The sequence below is a fragment of the Mauremys reevesii genome, linkage group 5, assembly GCF_016161935.1.
Source record: "Mauremys reevesii isolate NIE-2019 linkage group 5, ASM1616193v1, whole genome shotgun sequence".
Taxonomy (NCBI): domain Eukaryota; kingdom Metazoa; phylum Chordata; order Testudines; family Geoemydidae; genus Mauremys; species Mauremys reevesii.
The window spans coordinates 41,735,263-41,754,574 of NC_052627.1; the positions used below are offsets into that span (position 1 = coordinate 41,735,263).

General features: G+C 39.8%; 1 long non-coding RNA gene across 1 annotated transcript; it reads left to right on the forward strand.

Annotated features, from left to right (window-relative positions):
• Positions 1-6,216: 6,216 nt before the first annotated feature.
• Positions 6,217-14,876, forward strand: LOC120406847. The gene is made up of 4 exons (XR_005599629.1): positions 6,217-6,263; positions 11,730-11,802; positions 12,314-12,432; positions 14,712-14,876. It is a non-coding gene; the product is annotated as an uncharacterized LOC120406847 (long non-coding RNA).
• Positions 14,877-19,312: the final 4,436 nt, after the last annotated feature.

The window sequence follows — 19,312 nt, forward strand, 5'->3', positions numbered from 1 at the left end:
CATGCCTTGGTGCATGCTGTAGGTTTGCCATGTCTTTGTGTATTGTAAAGAGCAGCTATTATCTGGAGGTAATACAGTGGCTAACACAAATGCCTAATTATGCTCATTGTCATGGGAAATCTGAGTTTTTTTGATAGTTTATATTAAAATATTTAAGAACTACTAAAATGAAATAAAATAACTTGTTATATAGGATAATCAGGATAATATGTCTGACTCTGCCACCAGCTCTAATAAAAGAATATGCTAACCTGAAGATGGTCATTTCAAAATACCTAAGGCAAAGCAAGTTCTTCATAATGCTGTACATCAGCTTCAAAAACTCCCATGACAATCTACTAGCTTAGGCCTAGAATCTACTTACTGTCCTTACTTGTCAGGTAAATAGTGACTAGTGTTCTGGAGGAGGTAGCAAAGAGTGGACACTGAAGAAGTCCTGTGTTCTAACATCAGCTCTGCCACCAACTTAATGTGGCCTTGAGCAAACCATTTGATCGGTCTGACTTTTACCACATGCAGAAATGGGAATAATGACAGATCCCTACTTCACAGGGCTGTGAAGATTAGTCAGTTTGTACAGTGCTTTGAATGTATAAAGCACAATGTTGTAAGTGGTGGTGTTCTTGTACTCTCCACCAACTTTAGCCAGCAGATGGCAATCTTCAACTCCATTTTAGTATGCTCCGACAGAAGAATTTTCCCTTAAATTAACATTTAAGAATATTTTATTTTGTTGATCCCTTAGTAAGCCAACCAGTGACATACAGACTAAAGAGATTGTTCACTATTTGATTAAGCTATTCATCAAACAAAACCAATCTAACCCAGCCAACAAAAGCATACATAGCTTGCCTGCATGAGCCTGCAAATAGTGCTTTGAAATGTTTGTGGGAGCTAGATCGGACCATACCTCTGAAATATACCAAACTTAACACTAAATATTTTTTCCCATTTTTTTTCATGAAAGATTATAGAAGAAAGTTGTATTCCAAAATCATAGCTATGGTATCATTTAAAATACTGTCTGTCCAGAACACTTGTCTTTACAGCCATCTGAGCTGCATTCTTCTATATTTTGATTCCTATGATTATCTCAGAGGGTTGAAAGATGTGATGTATAGTAAATACTGCTGATATAGTCACTTTTCATAGTATACACCGAGTTTCAAGATTCTGATTTTTGTCCTGTGCTTCACATTCAGAAGTATAAGCCTGATTTGCACCTTAGTCACAAAGATCAGACTGACACCTTGACATTCGCTATAGAATCTGACACTGAATTACCTACAGTGAATGTGGAAATTGTTGCAGACAAATTTAGATACACAATATTTTTGAAGTGTAGGACTACAGTATGTTAAGGACTACATAATATTGTGTATGTTCATGCTATCCTGATTGAAATTTGTCTAAGTACAAATACGAATTAGCACCTAGCAAAAAAGAAATTGTACGAGAGTGAGGAGTTGTTGGGGGGGGGGTGTTGTTTTTTTTGGGGGGGGGGGAGAAGGGAGGGTTTTTTTTTGTCCTTTTATTTCCTCTTCAGCATTTTGATTTTTCTTGGCTGATATTGTATTAGAATAAATGTTTCCAATATGTGCTCCTTTGTGGAGTGAAGATTGTTTGTTTAGGTTTTTTTGGCTGTGGATGAAAAGTAAATAGGGCATCTTGCAGTCAACTAACAGCACACACAGGCTGGTTTTATTACTATAAAAAGTAGGCCAGCTTCCTGTACTAACCTCAGAGCAGAAGCTATATAAGGCTTGTGTGTAACATGCTTTCAAGGCAAGCTTCCTTTCTGAAGTAAACAGAGGAAAAATATTTAATGAAACTTTAAAAAAAAAATAAAAACCTTAATTCTGTAATTTTTAACCTACATGAATTTATAAGTGCATGCTCATCCTAACTGGAATTTTAGTGGGTATGCTACCCAGACTATTATTTCCTAGTACCTTACTTATTGCAATTTGCACCAACTACCTCTTACTGTCCACAAAAATAAGGGTATCTTTTTTTTCCGCAAGGCCGGGCGGCGGGCCAGTCAACATAGCTGTGAGTATACCCTTCTAAATATAATTGATGCAGTTTTTGTCTTCCTGAAGCAGCAAATAGACAGCTCCATTGCCAATGCTTCTGCCCTTAGGTTTGTCAGTGTCTTGGAGCCATGTGTTTGTGTAATCATGCCACTGCCACAGCCTGTTGACCATAGTAGTAGCTGTGTCACTGCATCAGTCTACAGGCCTAAATCCAGAGCGCCTTGAGTGCGCAGGGATCAAAGTACTGGCCACTCTTCTCCACAGTCTCTGAGGCCATACAGTAGTTCGGTGGGTCTATCCTATGTTATTCCTGACCCTCAGAGTGGGTGCTCTGTGTTCTGGATCTTTCATTCCAGAACAGTGAAAGATGGGGAGCACAGAAGGGTGGGGCAACATTTGGCCCTTAGAATGAAAGATAAGCTCTACTAGTATAGACTCTAACATCTTAGATACTGTTCTGAATGGAAGAAATTGTTTAACAAAAAGATTGATTCTGCAGAAACATATTGAGTTGGCACCAGAGAAGTGTTGGTATGACATACACCCCTGAATCAGTCCTTCTTAACCCCCTGATAATCACATATGAGGTTTAGCAGACTGACTAGGGAACAGATGGAGCTTGCAGGAGGATGAAGGAAAGTAAGATGTCACTCTGCTTGCATGCATATTTTCTGTCTTCTCTGTTAACATTATAAACTTTGCTGTGAGGACCATGTGAAAACTCATAGGAAGACTTCACTAACACCATGGAGTCTGCTCCTGGTTAGGGTCTTTGAGCTTTATTGTAATAGAAATAGGCTTCAAGATTAGATTTTTATTGGTAAATGTCAATTTCCATTGAGAATCAAAAGTTACACATGGGCAAAGAGGGGAAAATGCTGCTTGATAAGTTACTTGAGTTTAAGGTTATTTACTTTGTATATTTTGACATGGGATGTTGACTTTTTTAATCTCCGTGTCTACTGTCATCTATTTTTTAAGCCATGACTAGCTCTGCTAAGTTCTGGCACCTCTGAATTCATACCTCCTAATCTGTTGGACTATCAGTGCAGCATGGGATACACAATCCCAAAACTAGAACTTACAAAAGCAGCAAAGTAGAGCCTAAAACGAGGGTCGGCAGCCTTTCAGAAGTGGTGTGCCGAGTCTTCATTTATTCACTCTAAGTTAAGGTTTCACGTGCCAGTAATACATCTTAATGTTTTTAGAAGGTCTCTTTCTATAAGTCTATAATGTATAACTTAAACTATTATTGTATGTAAAGTCAGGACCCAGGCAGTGTGAATGCCACTGAAAATCAGCTCATGTGCCGTCTTTGGCACAAGTGCCATAGGTTGCCTACCCCGGGCTAAAACAAATACAATAGAAGCAGGGCCGGCTCCAGGGGTTTTGCCGCCGTAAGCAGAGGGGGGTGGGGGAAGCTGCGATCGCAATCTGTGGCAATTCAGCGGGAGGTCCTTCGCTCCGAGTGGGAGTGAGGGACCCTCCGCCAAATTTCCGCCGAATACTTGAAAGTGCCGCCCTGCTCCGGAGTTGCCGCCCCAAGCACCTGCTTGATAAGCTGGTGCCTGGAGCCGGCCTTGAATAGAAGGAACATCAAAAACATGATCTGACAGTGGCTATCTTTGTGGATGTTGATACCTCGGACAATCTAATATCTAGAGAAGATTTGACAGAGACTGAATCAAGTTCTATTGGTACCATCATGGTAATGCACCAACTTTTGGGATAGGAGACTTGATTCTGCCCTATTGACTGTAAAGGAAGTTTTGCCAGTAACTTAATGGTGCAGGATCAGGCAAAAAGATAGCCTTCTATGAGCTGCAGCCCATATTAAAAAAAAAAAAAAAAAAAAAATACTCCTGGAAGCCAAGATGCACTTAAAAGACCTGAACCTGCTAACACAGACCAGTTCATGGGAGATAAATCTCTTGCAGGGAGTGGGTGAAGGAGGAATCCTTTATTGATATGGGTACCGTAGCATAACTCTGCTTCCTTGCCAAAGGACGACTCTGAAAGGATGTTAAGGAATTCTATTTTCTGGGACACAACACTATTACAAAACATTCAAGTGTCAAACTACTGGAAGGGTATGCAAAAGACAATGAATGCAAACACCTGCAATGGACTCCAAGTCACCTCCCTGGAAGACCATGGGAAGCAAGTATTTGAGGAAATCATCATTTATTTCAATCTCAGACACCAAGCTACTCACCTTCTTGTGGGGTTGCTTGTTTATAATTTCTGCCCAATATATTATCCTACTATAATGTAGTTGTCAGGAATGATTTTTTTTTTTTAAACTTATTCTAGTGCAGCGGTAGGGAACCTATGGCACATGTACTGAAGGCAGCACACGAGCTAATTTTCAGTGGCACTCACACTGCCCGGGTCTTGGCCACTGGTCTGGAGGGCTGTGCATTTTAATTTTAAACAAAGCTTCTTAAACATTTTAAAAACCTTATTTACTTTACATGCAACAATAGTTTAGGTCTATAGTATAGATTTCTAGAAAGAGACCTTCTAAAAATGTTAATGTATTACTGGCATGTGAAACCTTAAATTAGAGTGAATAAATGAAGACTCGGCACAGCACTTCTGAAAGGTTGCTGACCCCGTTCTAGTGCATAATCAGTCATATTCTGACTGACTAAATCAAGATTTATTTATTTTTTACTCCCTTGTTAGTACAGCAGAGCCCACACAGCTACAAAAGAACGAGCAGAACTCTTCTGATTCCTCAGTTATCAAGTGCTAAATTCTAGTTGCCTAACTTTGAAGTAGATAGGAACCAAGGAGCCTGGCTTGCTGAAATGGAACTCTTGCCCTATTTTTGTCAAGTTTTTTTAATGTGGTCCTCCTAACTGCATCTAAAAACAGTGTGTCAATGCCCCAGCCCATATGGAGGGATCCATTTATTTCTTAGGTATTAATACTTCACTAGCCTGAACTAACTAAATCTCTTTAACGTACAGTTAAAGTTCTTAATCACTCTACAGCTCTGTAGCTGATTAGTATGGAATTGATTTGTTTAACCTTGTCACAGTTGTAAATTATTTGTGCTACAGTCTCTTGTGTGCACTAATGTACTAATCAAATTCTCATACAGGGTGACCCAGGCTCCGCTGCAAAGATTTGAGTGAGCATCTGCACATGAAAACTCAGTGATTAAATATGCAAGTAGCAATTTGCACCTGCAGTTACCCAATGTGCATTTGTTCATAATTGCATCCATATCTGTAACTGTACACACAAATATATCAACTGCATGCCTGTAGTTATGTATCATACAGCTTATAATGGTTCTGAATAGCATAAGCTTTAATGCTATAAGCACTTTTTAAATACCAATATAGCTACATCTACCCTAGGAGGGTTTTGCCAGTTTAATTATACTGGTAAGCTTTACTGCTATAAAACTATACACTATAAAGATCTGCCAGTTGCCTCATGTCATGAGGCACACACTGCTCCAGGAGGCACCATCTTGTGCACCACCACTTCCTGGTGCCTAGAGGTTAGTAACGTACCTAAAGGCAAGACCTTTAGCTTTCTTTTTTCTTATTTTAGCTTACAAATCCAAACTGTATTTGAAAAACCATCCAAAAGCACATTACTGGGATTCTTCTTGTTCTTGGCTGTGACATTGCACTCCATATGTTTTATGGAAATATGCTAATGTGTGAATATAATACAACTGGAACATGCTTCATGCAAAAAGTCTCTTGTAAGGTATCATTATAAAGCATATGCTCTACTGAGTGTGTTCATCTTATTTGTTTGCATGTATTTCTATGTCTGGAGTTAGGAGAATAAGATATAAACTTGTATTACTGATGTAAACATGTTAAGTGGAAGCCATTAAGGGTGCTTCAGAATCAGTGAATGGGTTTTTGTCTGCAAGTCTTCCTAATTACCTGTCTTCCAGCTACTGAGTAATGAAGGAGGTCTGACAGTGACATGTGTTCATGTCACCTGAACTGGAATCAATCTTAAACCTCCTGCTTTTCCATTTAGAAGGATGGGTGGGGACCCAAAGAGACCAGATTCCTGCCTTGTGACAAAGATATAAAAGGGGGTGGAACAGAACAAAGGGGGCTGCCAGTCATGAGAGAGCCCTTGGTTACCACCTGAGCTGGAACTAATAAGAACTGTACCGGGGAAAGGATTGGACCCAGACTAAGAAGGAGTCTAGTCTGTGAAAGAAGCTCATTGGAACATCTGAGGGTGAGATTTACCTGTATTCAGTTTCTTAAATGTATTGGGCTTAGGCTTGTGTGTTTTTGTTTTGTTTTGCTTGGTAACTTACTCTGGTCTGTCTTATTACTTGAAACCACTTAAATCCTACTTTTTATACTTTTGTTTATTACTTTACCCAGAGTAAGTAATTAATACTGGGGGGAGCAAACAGCTATGCATCTCTCTATCAGTGTTATAGAGGGCAGACAATTTGAGTGTACCCTGTATAAGCTTTATACAGAGTAAAACGGATTTATTTGGAGTTTGGATCCCATTGGGAGCTGGGTATCTGGGTGCTGGAGATAGGTGACTTGCTGAGCAGTTTTTGGTTAAAGTCTGCAGCTTTGGGGGTGTGGACCAGACCTGGGTCTGTGTTGCAGCAGACTAGCATGTCTGGCTCAACAAGGCAGGGTTCTGGAGTCCCAAGCTGGCAGTGGAAAACAGGCTCAGAGGTAATTCTGGCACATCAGGTGACCATCCCAAGGGGGTCTCTGTGACCAAACCAGTCACATTGGCCACCTGTTCTCAGGAACCATTTAGCTGTGACACCATTGGTGGGTGCTTGAGCCTGCAGGAGTAAGAATTACTTTGCAACACAATGGAGCTTTACTGGAACAAGTAACCCCCTCCTAAAGTGAACGCCTCTAATTTTTAAGTACCAACCAATGAAAACTAAATGGATTTTCAAATGAGTCTGGCTTTGCACATACTCTAGCTCAAGGTTCTTGAAGATCTGCGAAATGGTAACAGAAGTGCCATAAATCAGCTCCTTAGCACTTTTGCCAAAGGTCTGACCAGCAATAGATATACATGGAACTTATGTTCCTAACTCCTTTTTAATAGGAATTACTCAAATAAATCACAGGTTCCAATAACAGATCTTTCTTAAACTGAAAACACTAGCATGCTCTTCAGCAAAAGGTATACATTCACAAGAACCTTGGAAGCTTAAAAAAGAAATGGGCTTGTGATGAGGGAGGGGTACTACATGACACTGGAGTAAAGAGTCTGACTTCACCTTAGCATCTTACTACCCACCCATCTCCTCATGCGAGTGCTCAATAGAAGGGCTGTAAGAGTGGCTGGAAGATAGAGGCTGGAATTTTTTTTGCTACAGCTCTAGTCCTATTGGTCATAGCACTGGCTTGAACTGTAAACTGGACTGTGTTTAACTTACAATTACGGGACATGTGTGTTTTATGACATTTGCCAATGTAGTCCTAAGGCACCATTCTTCCCAGAGCTCCCAGTTAAGCAGGGAGGACAAGCCCAGTGTGAGGCCCAGACAGTCTGGGCCTCTGTATTTTGATTTCTTGTTAATACTAATCCTTGAAGAAAAGACACTACTGATTTACAGGATTTCTTACTGCTGAGAGATTTCAACAGCTTATGGGCCCCAAACTCTTGGCTCCAAATGTGCTCTGGCTTTGGGGATATTAGGTTTGAGATCTCACACCAACTGTGGTGGTTCTAGTTCTTCTGTGCTTAAAAATCACAACTTAAGAGCTTCTAATGTGTAGAAGAGCAGAATGAAAGGTCATGGTTCTTTCCTCTTCTCCTCCGTCCTCCCCCTTCCCCGGGAGATAAATTCCATGCCAGTAGATTCAGGACTCGTATGTATTACAGCCTTTCAGAGAAACCTGCTTACAGCACAGTTGTCTCATTATGGCTAAGGCCTTTTCTACGTTACAAAATGAAATTGTGCTTTAAACTGCTCTTAGTACAACTACAAATGTATTCAGTGGGCAAGCCCTCAGTTGGTTCTCTAACTTTTTTTAGTTTAATTCTCTCAGGCCATGTCTATGCTGCAAAATTATATTGATGTGATTTGCGTCAGCATACAGCCACCGCAGTTAGTAAATTGTGTGTGCACGCACTTGGTATCTTGTGTCAGCAGTATGCCTCCTCATCAGGAGTTCTTGTATAGATTGTATTGTCAGTGTGGGATGGCTCCTCAAGGCCAGTGCCAGCTGACATAAGCAATGCAGTGTCTACCCTGACACTGTCAACCTAATTTAATTTACTGTGAGTCCACACTGCTTGCAGAGGAGGTGTTACTAAATAGCATACCAAGGCACTTACATCAGCAGGAGACCAATTTAAGTGAGGACGTTTCCACGGGTAGGTCAACGCAAGACAGCCTACGTACACCTCGCCATATAGTGTAGAGCAGGCCTCAGAGACAATGGTTAAGGATCCTACTCACTGCAGTTGGATTACAAGGGGAATGACTCATTTATTCAAGTAGGAAAACAATAGACAATGCACATTGTATATCTAGTTCTTGTTTTCACTGGAAGAAAATCTAAATCACAAACCGATTAATTTAACAGACATTGAAGAGTGACTTAAACTTAGTAGTTGTTTTTTTTTCCAGGGCTCATTTGCACTTGTCCAATTCTGATTAAGTAAATTACTGGGCACAGCATCAAAGGCTAAAGGAAGGTCAGCCAAAATATGGCTGCTAATGTAACAGTAAGTGAACAGTCTCTTCCAAGAAGAGTCACTTTAATTGTGTTCACTTATCTTATACAGAAATTCAGACTACTCAAAGATGTTTGTTTTACTTCATCTTCTTGGCTTATGCATTTAAGGTGTGGCTGTTGTCTGGAATTGGAGAACTACTAGTGTATAACTGATCACTTAAATGAGCCTCTGTACCAGATGACTGGAGGGTAGCTAATGTAATACCTTTTTTTTTTTAAATAGGCTCCATAGGCAATCTTAGCAATTACAGGCTTGTAAGACTAACTATAGTAAAGAGCAGAATTATCAGAGACACAGATGGACACAGTTTGGGGAAGAGTCAGCATAGCTTTTGTAAAGAGAAATCATACTTCACCAATCCATTAGAATTCTCTGAAAGGGTCAACAGCTATGTGGACAAGGTGATGCAGTGCATATCTTGTTCTTGGACTTTCAGAAAGCATTTGACAAGAGCCTTTAGTGTAGGACATTAGCAATATAACCAGTCATGGGATGAGAGGAAAGATGCTCTCATGAATCTGTAACTGGTTAACAGAGGAATCAAAGGGTAGGAATAAACAGTCCAGTTTTCACCATGGAGAGCGGTTAAGTGGAGTGCCCCAGGGATCTCTACTGGGAGTAGTGCTATTCAACGTTCATAAATGATCTGGAAAAGGGGGTAAACAGTGAGGTAGCAAAGTTTGTCAATGACCATTACTCAAGATAGTTAAGTACAAGGTTGGCTGAAAAGTTACAAAGGGATGTGACAAAACTGGCTGATGGCAACAAAATGGCAGATGAAAATCAAAGTATATAAATACAAACTAATTCATGTTGGGAAACATAATCCCAAATACATTTTTAAAAATGGGGTTTAAATTAGCTGTACCACTCAAAGATCTTTGGAGTAATCCTGGATAATTCTCAGAAAACATCCGCTCTGTGTGCAGCAGCAATCAAAACTAACACAATATTCGGAACCACTAAGAAAGGGATAGATAATGAGACAGAAAATATCATAATATCATAATGCCATGGTACTCCCACATCTTGAATTCTGCATGCAGTTCCGGTTGCCCTTCCATATGAGGAGAAATTTAAAAAACACTGTTCAACTTGGAAAAGAGATGACTAAGGGGATGGTGACATGCTAGAGGTCTACAAAATCATGAATAGTGTGGAGATAGTAGATATGAAAGTGTTACTTACCCCCTTCAAATAGCACAATAACCAGGGGTCGTGTGGTGGTGGTTGTTATATGCAGCAGGTTCAAAACAGACATAAGGAAGTATTTCTTCACACAACGCACACTCAACTTGTGTAACTCCTTGCCAGGGCATGTGGTGAAGACCAAAAATACAACTGGGTTCAAAAAAGAATTGGCTAAGTTCATGGAGGATAGGTCCATTAATGGCTATTAGCCAAGATGGTCAGGGATGCAATTCCATGCTCTGGGTGTTCTTAAACCTCTGATTGTTAGATGCTGGGACTAGATGACATGCAGCAGATGACTCAATAATTGCCCTGTTCTATTCATTCCCTTTGAAGCATCTGATATTGGCCACTGTCAGAAAACAGGAGACTGTAGTAAATATTGCCAAGTGCTCAGGTCTTGTCCTTTTTTTTTTATTTTTTTTTTTTTTTTGTTCCCCACCTCTTTAAAATAAGAATATGCTCTAGATCCCTGTAATCCACATATTGGCTGCCAAAGAAGGCAGCATTTCATTTAGACAACTTGATTCAGACAAACGTAAAATGTTTTGGTCTGAGATTTTTTTCCCTTTTGCAATATTGTGCTATTAAGCAATCTGTCTGCTAATGCTAAATTTTTTTGACAAGAAACAGATGTATCTAATACTTTTTTATTTTGAATTATAAAATTGTTAGGAGTCAAGCACTTCCTTTAGAACAGTTTATTTTATGAAAGGTCAAATTCTGCTTGCCTCACTTACAAACTCTCGTCAGTTCTGGGAACTGAAAATGAGTAAAGCAAGTGGGATTTGGCCCAAAATGTATCGTTTTAAAGGGAGAGGGATGTGCATATTGCATATATAAATATTACATAAATGCATATTTTGACACTTGTTTAGGATGTCCTCCATAATTAATCCATGTCTCCACTACCTAACTAATGCAGATGTAGCAAGTGTCTCTCCCCCTTCACAAATACAGGATTAAATTACATAGGTGATAAAATATAACCATAACTATTTTGGTCCAGTGGGACTACTTAGGAGTATCTCCTATCTACTCTTTTGATAAACATGTAATTTTTTCAGGTTTGAATCCTGTAAGTAGGAACTGTAGCCAATTATCTTAATTAGTAGGAAGGAACCTTTCTAATGTTGCAGAATGATTTTTGATTACAGCTGCAATAATGGCTGGCTTTTGTTCTTTTACTTGCTCTGCAATGCCCATTTATTTATTGATAAAGATAGACTTGGAGTGAAATTCAGTTTCCATTGATGTTAATGGCATCTTTGCCATTAACATCAATAGACCTCAATATGGCCAAGATTTCACCATTTAAGTTTCTTGTCTTTTTAATTCTCATACTGTTCCCCAAACAAATGTGTGGAAGACAAATATGTGCAAAAACACCCAGTTCTGCTCAGCATAATTGGCACCAGTCCACCTGATGGTTCCGTCCTGATGTCCATGTAACATTGTGAACACACAAATCAGTATGTATTAAAGACTTTCCAGATTATTTTTCATTCTGTGGGAGAGGTGGCTAACTCTGTCGCTTTCGTAAGTCTTTTGTAAAACTGAATAGAGTGTCACTTTCTACACTGGAAGAGAATTGTCAAGCACACACTATAAATGAATGCACTAAACCATCTTGAATTTCAGTTTGGGGTTTCAGTAACATAGAAAAATGTGATTTATTTCAGTAAAACCTTTTGGGCCTTAATTCAAACTCTAATACTAGTTTTGTACCAGTAAATTTCTACTGAAATTAATGGAACTTTACTCATTTTATGGCAGTAACACAGGATAGACTCGTGCTCAGCCTCTTCATCTGAACTACATTATGCTTGCAAAGTAAAGCACTCAAAAGGTAGGATAAATTCAGATGAAGTTTGCCTGTGCAACTTTAATTTGGTCCCCTTGTGTATATACTTAATATATGACCAAATAATTAAACAATCTCGTCTAGAAGACACAGGTTGCATTCAGTGAGTAAGTAGTTACTCAACATTTCATCCTCCCTCCAACCTTATTTAATTCTCACCATCCAAACCCCACACGGAATTTAAAAAAGATAAATTAGTTTCCTCCTGAGCAATTCTTAGCAGTCTTTAGTATTGGAGTGCTTCACAAATATGGATGAATTGATCTTCACCACACCTTGGTGAGATTAGGTGCTGGAATCCCCATTTTCCAGATGTGGTAACTCGAGGCATAGAGATTAAGACCAAAATTATCAAGTGTCCACTAACAGTCAAGGGTAACCCCCAGCCAAATCTCATATCCCTTCTTTGAGGTAGGGAGGCACTAGAATTTCTCAACAAAACAGTTGTGTGGTTTTGTTACATGAGCAAAATGTATTTTCCTATTTTCATTCTCAGAAATGGCTAACCAGTTTTGGTTGAAACTTGAAGACCGAGGTAGACCTTAGCATGGAACATCCTGGCCACTGAGCTTATCAAAGCCATAAGCAGCTGAGAATAGGGTCTTCTGATGAAAGGTATTGGACACCCTGCACTGTAGGCTGTACTACAGTTCTGCCTGTAACACTAATGTCCAGGTTAAATTGTACCCGTCTGAGCAGGCCCACAAGGGAGGGTAGAATGTGAAAGAGCCTTTTCTCTGCTGGGCTCTTGTATTGGGACCAGTTGTGCACTATCAGGGGACTAGAGGCACTGCTTTTGGTTAGGAAGTGATGACTAGGGGCGGGGGGAGTGTAGAGCCAGACTTTCTACTCTCACAAGTGTACAGGTCAGGAGAGGGGCAAGCACACTGAACTCTTTCAAGGAGTCCCCCTGCTATGAAGACAGTCAATGGCTCAAATTCACAATCTTGGAGGGTGAGATTTCACGATATCCATAGTGACTACATGTAAATCTGTAGCACAACCTCTTCAGATTCTACTGTATGACCTTCTGTATGACCTTCTGATCAATGCTTGCTTTATATTAATTACTGAAGTTAATGATGCATATGACTTAAGGGAGGAGTATTAGCAAAACCTCAGATATAAATGTCCCCAAATCCCCAACAAATCTAATTGTGATTTTTTTTATTTGAACTCTATTCCTTGGGCCCTTCTCTAGTGAATATCAAAGTGCACAACCAAATGTTTGTCAGACACTGACTACCTTAAAATGACGCAGAAGGAAAATTGATTTGAATAAATGTGCCCTGAAAAGAGTGAAGCAAAACATTAACTCAGCAAACATTTGCCAAATGATACTTTTTGGTGGTGCATTTCCTCTATTGGCTCGTTAAGGGCTCTGTAAGGATCCCCTGTTGTATCGTATTCCTAAACTGAGAGAGTGACTGACTGTAAAATGCTCTACAGTGCAAACAGTTTCATACTGCTTGCTTTAAGAGCTCTAATATACCAAGGGATTTGTCAAACAAAAATCTCTGGGATTCTTTCCTGTGCTGTCTGCATATCCAGGGCCAATGTGCAAATGTCTGCTTTTTTTCAGCACAAATTGTCGTAGGGAAGTGTGGTGCTGTGGATGGGGAGTCACATTTATGAAAACATCTTGGACCACATTATACCACTTGACCTTGGATAGTGCTCTTATTGCTAAGAACACAGTATCTGCCATCTCATGTGCAGGGTGACAGACATTTGAATGTTTGGGCACTTATTAAACTTAGGAAACAGTGGTGCACTCTCAGAGCAAACTGAAGGAGAATGGCAGGATGACCATAGATGTAAAGTCAGTTAGTAAACATCCTTGAAATGTGAAGCCCATTACATTACAGGAAAAAATCCCACCTTCTGCCACACCAGGCAGGGGAGAGAAAAGAGAGGGATCCTGATCCCATGAGCATCCTCTAGAGCAGCAACAGGAGAGGGTAATATTCTTGTACTCAAGATACTGCTATGGTGAGAAACAGCCTAAAAGGCAGTCTACTGGTACGAGAAAGGAACAGGTCACCAGCATTTCTGCAGGCATGGTGTGGTTTGATCAGCAACAGGAGCTGGAAAGTTGCATACTGTGCGCTCTTTAAAAAGAGCAGTAAGCTGTTTCCCATTCTTTCTGCTCCTGGCCCATCTCTCTTCTTGTTCTGCATCTGCAAGGTGGTGGTAAGACCCTTCAGTATTGACACAGTGCTCCTTACACCAGCATGGCTCAAAAGGCAAAGACGGGTTTGTGCCTTAAATTTGTGCAGTCCATCTGTAACTTCCTTCAAAATCTGAACAGCTCCAGGCTTGAGGAGCAGTCTCAATTTCCCACTACAGAATAAACTGGTTACACACGTGTCCTGCAGTTGCAGGGATACTTCGTGTTTCTTTAGACTGTACGTAGTGGTTTTTCTGTATTTGAATTAAAACATGCTTTTTGCAGACACAAAAGAAACAAGGATTAAAAAAATGAATGTGGGACTTAATCCAAAACCCACTGTTGTCAGTGGGGGGGGGGGAGCTCCCACTGACTTCAATAGGCTTTATATTAGTCCCTTATCACTCCAGTGTATTCTCACTTTAGAGGACTATACAGCAACTGCAAAAGCAATGCAGTGTCGCTTTTTACAGCAATCTTAAATAAAACCTGTGATAGCCTCAGTAAAATATTTTGCAATCTACAGAACTTTGCTTCATTTTGCTTAAGATCCTTGTGGCAAGTACTGACTGTCTTCATTGTTTGTACACTACTTAACACAGTAGGGACTCTGGGCACTATTACCACATAATAGAAGATCAGGGTGATATGCTCCTACTTCCTTCATCAAGAAAATAATCAAGCTGCAATGTTTATGGACTCCCTGTTCTCTCCACATTTTTAGACTATTGGCTGAAATCCTGACACCACTGAAGTTAGTGGGGAAAACTATTATGTCAGTTATATCATACAACGATATAGCAAGAGAGTCACCTGTGACCTGGCGATGTGCATTGTGATATGAAATGACAAAACAACATTGTGCCAGTCAGTCAATAAGCCAAGTGACTATCAGGTACATCATTTTGCTTATGACACTAATCTTGGTGATTTGGGAAGCAACAGTGGGATAGTTTTTATGTGCTCAATAAGCAGTGTGATAGTACCATGTGTACATCAGGGTTGGAGAAGATTAGCTTTATGGGAAGGAATTGAAAGGACTCTGCACTAATGGATCAATGATAACCATTTGTTATCAGGAAGCCATATCATGCTGTTACAGTCATACTTGTAAAGTTGCTACAACATTACCTACATTATAGAAAGGACACTTTGGTTCATTTATATTAAAAAAAAAAATTAAATGTTGCCTATATTCAAGATGGCAGGGTGGAGCAGGGTTCATAAGGAACCAAAATAGATGGAAAGCCTGCAACCAGTTCAGAGGGCCTGAGTGTAGAGTTTTTTCTTTAAATGCTTTTGTTTCTTTGATTAGGAGGGATAAATGTGGTTGGCTAAAAATATCAATTTTTTTTTCTGGGTGTTTTGGCAAGATTGTAGCCCCAAATGGTGAAAAGTTCATGAGATCAGCTGATGAGACTTTTCCAGCTCAAATGGAGGGAGTAAAATTCCACATTCTTATTCCAGTTCTCATGAGACTTGAGCCGCATCCAAACAGACCCATTCTAGTTTTTGGATCTCACTTAAAATCAGAATGATAGAGGGTTGGATCCAGGAATTTGCATCCAAACCCCACTACGTCCCCCAAATATGAAGGGGTTTCAGGTTCAGGGCTGTGTTACCCCTTACTGATGGCACAGTGCACTTAAGTCACCATTCCTTGTAGGGGACTTCCTGTCCTGTAGGGGATTTTTCACTGAATGAGTTCCTGTAAAAGGCAATCCCTTCAGGACAGGAGAAATTAAGTGGATAGGACTTTCTCTCTAACAGCACATATAGTAATACTGTCAGACTTTACAATATTATAGTTTTAAGAATAAAGAGCAAAGCCTTATATAGTCATGAATTTTGATTACTGTACTGTAACAGGGCACTGGGCTTTGGGGCACACATGAGTCCGTGTTACAGCCTGTTAATCCTTTAAAAATGTGAGTTTAGAATTGTAGGTCATATGCTTGTACCTAGTCATGTACCCTTCAGGAAACAACATATAAAGTTTCTTGATCTAGTCTAATAAACCCAATTTGAGGAAAGGGATGTGACCCTGAACTTTATTTGGACTGTCCCAGCTGGTGAACCTTCCATTGCCTTACGATTGCATTAATTGGGCAGCACATGCCCATGGGCGTTGTACCAGACTGAGTAATAAACAAATTCCTTTGAAAGTCCTCTGGAGTCACTTTTAATTGAAAATGGAGGCCATCTCAATTGCAAGTAATCCCTTGCCATTATATCAGATGTCAGTCTGACAGTCATCTGTTTGGTTATATTTTAAAACCCAGTTCAAATATTGGTCTTCATATTTTGCAGACTCTGCATTAATCTGAAGCAACTCGTTCAGCAGTACTCTTTTCTGATGAGACAGCTAACCATTTTAAGTCTAACCATGCCTGTTCCACTCTTGTATGTTGCTTTTCACTTTTAAATCTTACAATTGACTTATTCCCATAAACAGCAAAAGGAAAATGCAGACCAGCTGCAGCACTAAGCATTATTGCTAATAGCTGGGCAGGAAACCAGAATAGGAGGAATAGTTGAGCCAGCATGAGATACGTATGAGAGAGAATAAGAGACCTATGAATATAGTTAAAACTTTCCCAAACATCTGTTTCCCTCTGACAGAGATTTATTAGCCTCAAAGTTTAAAAATAATTAGTTGTTGTGTTCTAGAGTTGGCCTGGTTTTATTTATGTGTAATCTAACAGGTCTGCCTCAAATGAAATACCTAAATTCCTACTGATACCTCAGTTGGCGTTTGTCTTAAATAAGGGTTTCATCAAAGGAAAGGCCCTTGTGGACTTCAATGGGTGTTGGATCAGGCCATAGTGGCCAGCTTTTCAGAGATACTGTGCACCTGCAGCTCCTGACATTCAACGCTTCTGACAATTATGGTCCCCACTCCTGCAAGGTGCAACATATGGGCATATCCCTGCACCTGTGGGAAGCTTCATTGACTTACATGACGCTCATGCAGAGGAACATTTTGGTATATATCCTTATACTGCCATTCAAGACACTAGATAAGAAAACTACATAAAACTGAGCCTAAATAGATTTTTTCCAGAGTATTTTACCCTATTTAATTATAATGATTAGAAATGATGTATTATCCAAAGAAAACTTTATGTAAAATCTAATAGGCAAAAGCTTCCAGCACTGGATCTGGAGCTTCAGGGTAAATGACTGAACACAATGCAGAGGAAGCAAGATTCACTTGTGAAGGCAGCAAAATGATTGTAACACCAAATGACGACGTCAGTCTCCCATCCACGTAGTAGAAGCTACAGTAAACACTACATGCGGAAAACTTTAGTAACTGAAAGTAAACAGTCAAGTATATTTTTAATTCTAGCAAATTATAGGGGGGAAAAAGTCATTCCATAAGACCAATTCTGACACGCTCATTTAAAATCTGCAAGCAAAGGAATACTGTCACCAAATTTGGTAGATTGGATATGTCTGAGGTAGAATTTATCTACCAAAAATAGAAGTAATCACCAGAGTTCAAGTCATTGTGCCACATTCTGCCATTTTGTAACAAAACAAAGGAGTGAAGTACTGGACTCATCTACTTGAGATGTAGCATTCAAGACCAAAGTTTAGTTTATTAAACTCTCATTTGAAGTCATTAAGATTTTAAATAATACTGGATGAATGACCTCTTTGATCAAACAAATCTAAGATATGGCATCAAATGACTTCTGGAATCCACATCTTACTTTTTTTTAATGAATTTAGCCTCTTAGCTATGCAGCTAATCCTGAATATACAACTGGCTGCTAGCAAGTCTTGTCAATAGGAACAACTGAACCCAGTTCTTTGCAGAATAGAGTTAGGAGAGAGGAATGGTGATTTTCATCCATTCCTAATTTGAGCGGTACAATATGTTGAAGTAGTTTGTGGCAGGGCCAAAAGGGATTTGCAACCCCCTAGCTAGAGGTTCTCACTGCCTTAGCTAGTGAAGGGAAGAGTTGGGAGGTCAGACCTCCAGGGATTGCCTAGAAAGGCTTCCCATGATCTGCTGTGGACAGAGCCAGCAAGAGTTGGTCCTCTGGCATCTACAAGGTCCAGGATCAGGAGGTGGCCAATAAGAGTCCAGCAGGCCACATAAAAAAAAGCTGGCTGCTTCTACTAGGACTGGGACAGAAGGATCTTGCTGCTCTGTCCCCAAGTAACCTGGCCTCGTCACAGGCCTAAATTTGGCATTTGATCTCCACAAAGAACCAATGGTTATACTATGGACTCGAAGAATCAGGTGTCTATTTTGAGCTCAGATTTAATTAGCTTTCTGTTAACCCCAGAAAGGGACTGGGCTGAGAGAGGACTAGGCCATGGAAACAGCAGACCATTGTGAAACAGGACATGGGGGGCAGTAGAGGGGAAGAACCCCTACAATGCTGTGTCCTGCCACAAGTGGTGGCACACTGGTGATGCGTGCACTGTAACAGTAAGAGGTAAAGTTGACTGGTTGTGCCAACCACAATTTTTATTTTAAAGTGGAAACATTAAGTTTTTGTGGTCATTGATAAGATGACCCCATCACAGATAGGGCCAGATGACTTTTCAATGACTGATTTGCAGGGTATTGCTATGGAAACAGAGTTCAGGTAGTTTGTATTCCTTAACTGTGAACTTCTGTGCTTCTGAAAACTTACAAGAATCCTAAATATAACTTAAGAAGCTAGGAAGTTCAGAGTTTAACAGTTGTGGTTTTTATACTAATTGGAACACCCCAGTGAAGATTTTATGCTTGCCTGACATGTATTCTTGGCTTCAACTTTAAGATAAAGTTACTTTGGTCAGAAATATTTATAAACTTCAGGCAATTCAACTTTCCTCTGCATTTCATCATCAGAGTACCTCCTTCCTTCAAATATTCTTTTTAAAATGGAGGGGGAGGGAAGCCACAACTGACAGAAATTGTCTGCGTACTTTATCATTCTTCAAATAAGTAACACAAATACTGAGACAGTTCAGATCTAGATCCAAATGTCTCATTTGAAGTCTGCCTCAGATTTCAAGTTAGAAATGGGCAGATGAGTGATGTTGCATTCCATATGTTGATGGAAATATGCTTATGAGTGTAAATATAATGAACTGGAATATGCTTTATGCAAAAGGCCCTTGTAAGGTATCGTTACAAAGCTTATAATATACTGACTGTGTTCATCCTATTTGTATGAATGTATCCTTGTACCAGAAGCTAAAAATATGAAGTATTACTCTGAAGTCCTATTGTAACAATGCAAAGTGTGGACCATTAATGGTGGATTAGAATCTTGATGGCTCCCATTAACTAGGACAATTAGTGGTAAATGGCTCTGT